This window comes from Clupea harengus, chromosome 12, assembly GCF_900700415.2.
Source record: "Clupea harengus chromosome 12, Ch_v2.0.2, whole genome shotgun sequence".
Taxonomy (NCBI): domain Eukaryota; kingdom Metazoa; phylum Chordata; class Actinopteri; order Clupeiformes; family Clupeidae; genus Clupea; species Clupea harengus.
Genome location: NC_045163.1, coordinates 8214033 through 8221532, shown reverse-complemented (window position 1 = coordinate 8221532; position 7500 = coordinate 8214033). Strand labels below are relative to the sequence as shown.

Below are 7500 nucleotides of genomic sequence, written 5' to 3'. Positions count from 1 at the left end.
GAGGGCGTGCAGATGTGCCCTCACATCTCTGAACTCCTCTTACAAACCATGACTAACCCCCTCCACAAGATCCAATCAGAGGAAACAGCCTTCTCTGAAATTCTACAATAAACTATGGCACTCAGAAAAAGAGAAAGTCAGAAAGAGAAAGAAAAAAACATCTACCATGTACCATCTTCCAGCCTTATCACCTTGATCCCTCATTATTAATCAGCTTGATCAAAGAGCCGTGTGCAAGGTCAAGACAGTCTTCCTCTATCAAAAAAAAATTAAATACAATAAAAAAAGATCTTGCATTGCTCCGATCAGACCTGTCTGTCCAGTATTAATCTGACATCTGATCCAGGGTCAGTATTCTGTCTAATGTGAGAGGTAATGTTTGAAGAGTGTTCCCCTGTGGTGTGGAGGCGATCGATGAGCACCTCTGATGTCTGTGTTCTTAATCTCAGAGCACAAGCCTGCTGTAGTCCCCTCTGACTTCCAGCGTGCTGCTTTGTTCCACAGAGACCTCTTGCTGAGAGCAACAGGCTGTGAGCATGGTGTGTGTGTGTGTGTGTGTGTGTGTGTGTGTGTGTGTGTGTGTGTGTGTGTGTGTGTGTGTGTGAGAGAGAGAAAGAGAGAGTGTTCTGCCTTTATTAAATTGATCGTCAACTGCCTGCTGTTGCCAGCGTGAGGTGTGTGGGGGGGGGGGCTGCGGAGCTGATCGGAAGGCTGTAGCGGCGTGGTGGAACCCCACTGAGCAGAGAACCCGAAGACACCCACTGCTGTGTTCATAAGGCCCAAACGCCATCACCTAGAGTGCACTCGTGTTCAACACACACCCACCACTGAGGTCTCCCACTGACACACTGCGCATACACAATCAGACACACACACGCACAAGCATGCACACACACAGACACACACGTTCACATACAAATACAGATGCACACACATACTCCTCAAAAATATATACCACTGTGTAGCAGTGGGACCACCTTCAACGGGTCTCTCAAAGGCTCTTTAACAGCAGACTAATAGCAAAAGCAGCAGAAAGCAAATCTAGTCTGTGTGTGTGTGTTCGTGTGTGTGTTCGTGTGTGTGTGTTCGTGTGTGTGTGTGTTCATGTGGGTGTGTGCACATGTGTGTGTGAGTGTTGGTCTATTTTGTGCGCATCTCACAACAGCTAGTGAAATACACCACACACCATATGGTTTGAGCTTTCTCTAATGGCAAGTAACACCCACACACAAGACTGACACTGTGAAACTATCTAAAGAAAAGTTCTGTTTTACATAAATGGAAGATTGAGTAACTTTGAATAAATGCAACACGTTGTTTCTCTCTCCATGGAAACCATGACACAGCCAGAAGACAAAAACACTTCTGGCAGGAACTGAAGTGTTACTGCCCCCTGCTGGCAATGGCCATCATACTGTCTCTGAGTGAGATCAGGGAAAACATTCCATTAGGCACAGGCTAGTTTTTATTTACTGTCTTCAGTCAGAGATCACTACAAATGTGTGCATGCCATTATCGAATTTAATCATCACAAATGGTTTCCTGATGTGACGATCAGGTCAGAAAGAGGTGGTGTAGGAGGTGAGGTGTAGAATGTCAATGCAGGGATGTCAATCCTGATTTCATGACACACACACACACACACACACACACACACACACACACACCCACACACACACACACACACTTGCAAACCTAATTAGAATAGCACCAAAACTGGCTTTCAAATGTCGTGACCTATAAAGCTGAAAGGCGTCACTGCATCAAGGCCCCATGCAGCCTCTTTTGCATGTCTAAAAGCTGAGTGGCTTTCAGCCTGTGTCAGACTGTGTGGTCCTTTGAAACCATTGGTTAGTCTAGGTTCAGATAGTTAAATGGAGACAAACAGCAGGGCCAGATCAGGGCCTAGTACACAGCTGTCTGGGGCCAGATCAGATCCAGATCAGAAAGAGATCATTGTTATAACAGAGATGCATCAGGGTCGGATCTGGCCCAGATCACAGAACCGGAGCAGCAGGTGGAAGCAGCTGACTTTGGAATGGGTCTGGCTCCGGTCCAGACAGGGAGAGGTTCTGGTCCAGTATAGAGCCTGTGATCTAGATGTGAACTAAATCTGACCCCTCATAGATCCAGTGCTTCACTGGTCCAGACAGGGAGAGGTTCTGACCCAGAGACAGCTGCTGCCTGAGGAGGGTGGGCTTCGACTGGGAACAAGGAGAAGGCCCAGGCAGCTTTGATCTGGGACATATCTGAGCCAGAACTGGGTCGGGTCGGGACTAGAACTGGGTCAGGGACGGGGTCAGAACTGGGTCAGATGCAGTCCAGCTTCAGCTGCTCTCAGCAGGAAAAGTGGGCAGACTGAGAAGGACATGGTTACCGTGGTTACAGAGGAGAACAGCAAGAGTGCTGGAGCTCCATCATGTCCTTGACCACGAGCGTCGCCTTCTAGAGTACAGAGTACAGAGTACATCTACATCTGATTCTCTTTTAGACCACAAACACCGACAACAACAACATAGTATTCTATTTTAGGCCGCAAACACACACACAGACCACATCTACATCTGATTCTCTTTTAGACCGCAAACACACACACAGACCACATTTACATCTGATTCTCTTTTAGACCGCAAACACACACACAGACCTCAACTACATCGGATTCTCTTTTAGACCGCAAACACACACACAGACCTCATCTACATCTGATTCTCTTTTAGACCGCAAACACACAAACAGACCACAACTATATCTGATTCTCTTTCTATTCTCTTTGAGACAAAGTTGACAGAGTTACAAATCCGAGGAGGGACGTCACCAATAACAGGCACGTGTTCACTTCAATATGCCTCTTCTTCAACCAAACCAGGGGTTTGCAGGGGTTGTAGCATCAATTGGTATCAGTTCAATGCAAATTAAACTGATCAAAGCACTTAATATGCACATCTTCAAATTGAATTATTCAGTGATAAACATATTACATGTTTTGCTAAAAACAATAAAACTTTAAACTAGTGCAACCACAAAAACCGGATAAATTCCTGCAATAGTGTAAATCCCTTGTGATAAGTCCGACATAGCCTCAGTGGAGAGTGTACAGTGTGATTTGACAGGTGAACTGTTTGATGTCAAGTCAAGTGGTCCCAGGAGTCCTCCCATGATTTCATTTCTATGATTCCATCTGCAAAAATGTGCCTTTATCTGAGCACGGGAGGCAAGCGTTCTCATAATTAGTCTCGAAGGAGGGAAGTTGTCAGGCTTGTCCAGAAGAACAAAGCCCGAAATAAAAGACATCCCTGTTATATCCTGCTTTTAAACTCCCTTACTGACGTGAAAAACATTCCACTTCAGCCCCCACCGCCCCTTTGAAGACAGGAGGAGCAGCCTGCAAATATATACGCGAAAGCTCAGCATTCTGGCTCAACACTGCAGGTGAGAGGAACTAGGCAGGTTCAATTACCCTTTACTTTCACACATTCCCCCGATTCGTTTCCATCACGCAGAGAACAAGAGGTTATGGTGGCCCTCTTCAAGGAAATTACCAGACATTACCCTGTAACTGTAATCTAAAGAAAAATAACTTAAAGCTGCACCAGTCCTCTCTAACAGTGATCGTGCATGAAATTCAAATGGTCCATGAGTCAAAACAAAAGATTAAAAATCCATAAAGCCTGCAGGGTGGAGATGAGGCTAATAATCCCTGATCCAGCGTGAGTGTTGGGAAGCACAGCAGGCTCTGCTTTACGCCCGTGAGGAGATCCGACTGGACAAGGGGGAAAGGTGAAGTGTGCACGCACGCTCAGATTAATTTACGCTCCACACTTCACCCAAGTCCAGCTGAAAACCTTGCTCGAGAGAGGGAAGAGTATGTCTGTAGGTGCACAGGCTAAAAATATATATATTTCTTGAAAGGCCTAGATATTGGCAACCAAATTTAAATAAAAAAGTAAAAAGACTCCATGTCGAGACTTGAGGATATGGATGATTATTTCCTTACAAGCCTCACAGGAACTGTCATGCTGTCATATTTTTATGTTCTGCCTTTTCCACCAGCACCATTTAGACCTCCAGATATCCAATACTCAATGTCCCCATTGACTGTGTGGAAGCTATGAAATCAACTGTTAAAGCCTCACAATAACTGTCATGTTTCTGTGTGTGTTGGCCGTATAACCAACACCATTGGAAGTCCACATATCAAATGAGAAACATCCCCATTGACTGTGTGGAGGCTGACAGCCACTGTTCACACAGCTGTGAGAGTACCTGTGAGTGACTCGTGCTCTGGTCTCTACCACAGCAACCCTCCAGGCAGGGCAGCAGGAATCCAGACAAAGTCCAACCAAATCCCTTTGTGACCGACCGGCTCTGGTCTTTTAATGAGCACAGACAACCTTGTCTGTTGTTTTTGAAGCAGTCACTTCCATCCTACTGTTTGCACTAGCAATAATACCTTATCAGGAAAATTGCACTACCTGTAACTCTCTCACTGGGTTGTATGTAGGTATGTATTATATTATCTGTTAGTATTATATGTATAGGCTGTTATATATATATTTAGTATTATATGTTTAGGTTGTTATATGTTCAGCACACCGTATTGTATATTTATATTGTATATTTAGTAAGTATTTAGGTTATTATATGTTTATTATGTGTAAATTATGTCATAGTACTTGTACAGAGTGTACGTCATGGTTTGTTATGTTATATTATGGTGGGTTTTTGGGCGGCGCCTTGACGTAAGAATTTCAGTGCCCAGTCTGACCCTGTGTCATTTTGTGCATCTGACAAATAAAAGACTTGTAACTTATAACTTGTAACTTCTCTCTGGTATTTCCTAAGCACAGTCTCCCATCTAACTGTTTTTGGTGTTTATGGCATAGAGGCCCTGTACATTGCCCTCCAACTTCACCGTCTCTGGTGTTGACTGAGCACAAGCTCTGTACACTGGCCTCCTATCTAACTGTTTTTGGTGTTTATGGCATAGAGGCCCTGTACACTGGCCTCCTATCTAACTGTTTTTGGTGTTTATGGCATAGAGGCCCTGTACACTGGCCTCCTATCTAACTGTTTTTGGTGTTTATGGCATAGAGGCCCTGTACACTGGCCTCCTATCTAACTGTTTTTGGTGTTTATGGCATAGAGGCCCTGTACATTGGCCTCCTATTTAACACACTCTGGTGTTTATGGAGCAGTGGCCCTATGCACTGCACTCCTATTTAACGGTGTCTCTGCACCTCCTCTCCATTAGGTTAGACAATGTATGTTTCAGGCCATGCTCACTCAGCCTGGCTATTTTTGTTCCTGTGCTTTCAAGATACAATTGTTTTCCTTTCTGGACTTTTTTCTTTCCTTGAGTGGGTTTTTTTTTTTTTGCACGAGGTTTGCTGATGCATAACAGTTTCCCGTTATTCTTTGGCTCGGCTTCGGCCCTCGCCGGCTCCAGCCTGCTAGTCTGGACGGCCAGACACGGATGCCAGAGGGTGACATCAATGAAGCCCCCAAGAAGCACCTCCCACTCACCCCGGCCTGGCCCAGAGTCAACCCACCAACCCCTAACCTCACCGCCAAACATACACACACACACACACACACACACCCTGCCCAGATCTCCAGCCATAGAGACGACTGGCCACTCACTCACTCAATCACTCACACACACACTCTCTCCACCCATTACAGTCCAGAGCACACCTTTGTCCCTGCCTTCTTGCTGTATATTCCACTTCCCTCGCTTTTGTTTACCGCAACGATGGAAATGTACAAGGCTCTGAACCGCTGGAAAAGGGGGAGGTCACATGATCGTTGTTGTTTTGGTCGGTGCTGCTAGTCTCATTCAGACCCAGGCGAAGTTCAAGCGGGAGCAAACAGGGGCGAAAACGATCCTATATGCGGGGGAGACGCGCCTCATCCTTCATTCCACAGAGCCGGGGTTAAAACAATGACAGCCTCTCTCCTCTGGCTTGTCTTTTAAGAGCCCAGAAATGGACACAATGCAGGATGGAGATGCGGGTGTGTTGATAAATGATGTGACCCTTCTCTCCCCAATTCTCCGACATCCACCACCCCTCGCTGGGGAACAGGAAATGCTCACTCTCCAGAACGTCCACAGGGTTACAGCGCTCCGGCTAAACTCTTTTTTTCTTTGGGGAATCTTTTCGTGTTTCAATCTGGCACTGAAAACAGTCTCTTTCTCTCCCCCTGACCCTCAATTAAGATCGGGTGTGAGAATGTGAGAGAGAGAGAGTGAGTGTGAGAGAGAGACAGAGAGAGAGAGAGAGAGAGAGAGAGAGAGAGAGAGAGAGAGACAGGGATAGAGAGGGGGAGAGGGAGAGGGAGATGGGGAGAGAGAAAGAGAGAGAGAGGCAGAAGCACTGTTTCTTATTTCATTTCTTTCACTCAAGACAATAGATTTCAGCTCAGGCATTTTTCCCCCATGGCCGCTTTTGTAAGTGGGCAGAAGAACATTGAGAAAGTTTGGCAGTACTTTTCCATTGACTTGAGAAGTTAACTGACCAGGTCCAGGAGATGGTTGTCTCTTTCATCAATATATCTAAGGTGATGATGGGAGCATCTACACACACACACACCATATAATCCAGAAAAAAAGAAAGAAAAAAAACTCCTCTCCTCCCTATATATGTGGCTTTATCACTTGCAGCTTGTCAGTTATTGATAATTCAGTCTTGTTCAGCATCTCTCTCTCTCTCTCTCTCTCTCTCTCTCTCTCTCTCTCTCTGTGTCTGTCTGTCTGTCTGTCTGTCTCTCTCTCTCTCTCTCTCTCTGTCTGTCTGTCTGTCTGTCTCTCTCTCTCTCTCTCTCTCTCTCTCTCTCTCTCTCTCTCTCCAAGGGAATCCTTTGGCTCACATTGCTGGGCACGTCCATCAAGCAGAGATGAATTACAAGGCTTCTAGCATCATCCGGCCCTATTTCTACGTCTCACGAGCTGTACGGGAGAAAAGAGGACGGAAAAAACAAAACCCCTAGCTTGCTTTAGGAGATTAGTTCCACAGAACATACACATATGCAGCATCTCCTGAGAGGCCATACTTTCTCTTTTTATCCAGTGCTGTGGGTTTGCACGTACAGGAAGGGGTGACCCAGTACGATGTCCTCACTGTTGACTTATAGATTTGTGTGAGGAGAGAGAAAACGCAGGTCATCTGGTCTCAATCTTTGCCCCCAGGCCTAGCGCTTCTCCTCTGGGAGGCTTGGTGTGCTTAGCGCGCTCCAAGAACATGTGAACACACAACTCAGGGGTCAACATGTGCGAGTGATTTTCAATATTTCTTTTTTCTTCTCATTTCACAAGGCCGGGGGAAGATTGTGCTAAAACATGGACCTCATTAAAGCCTCGGCAAGCACAAGCAAGGCAAGCCAAAACTCGCAACCGAAAAGCATCCAAACGGAAACTAGTGGGTGTCAAAAAGGCCAAATCCATAAGGCACTAGAGCAAAACAGGCACGATGGGGGGGGTATGAGGCCAACAGATGATTA

The 7500-nt window shown here is 45.9% G+C and overlaps 1 protein-coding gene across 1 annotated transcript in view; it reads right to left on the bottom strand.

Moving 5' to 3' along the window:
- Positions 1-7500, bottom strand: part of eng (endoglin) — a 43233-nt gene that overhangs the window by 19534 nt on the left and 16199 nt on the right. The window lies entirely within an intron of this gene.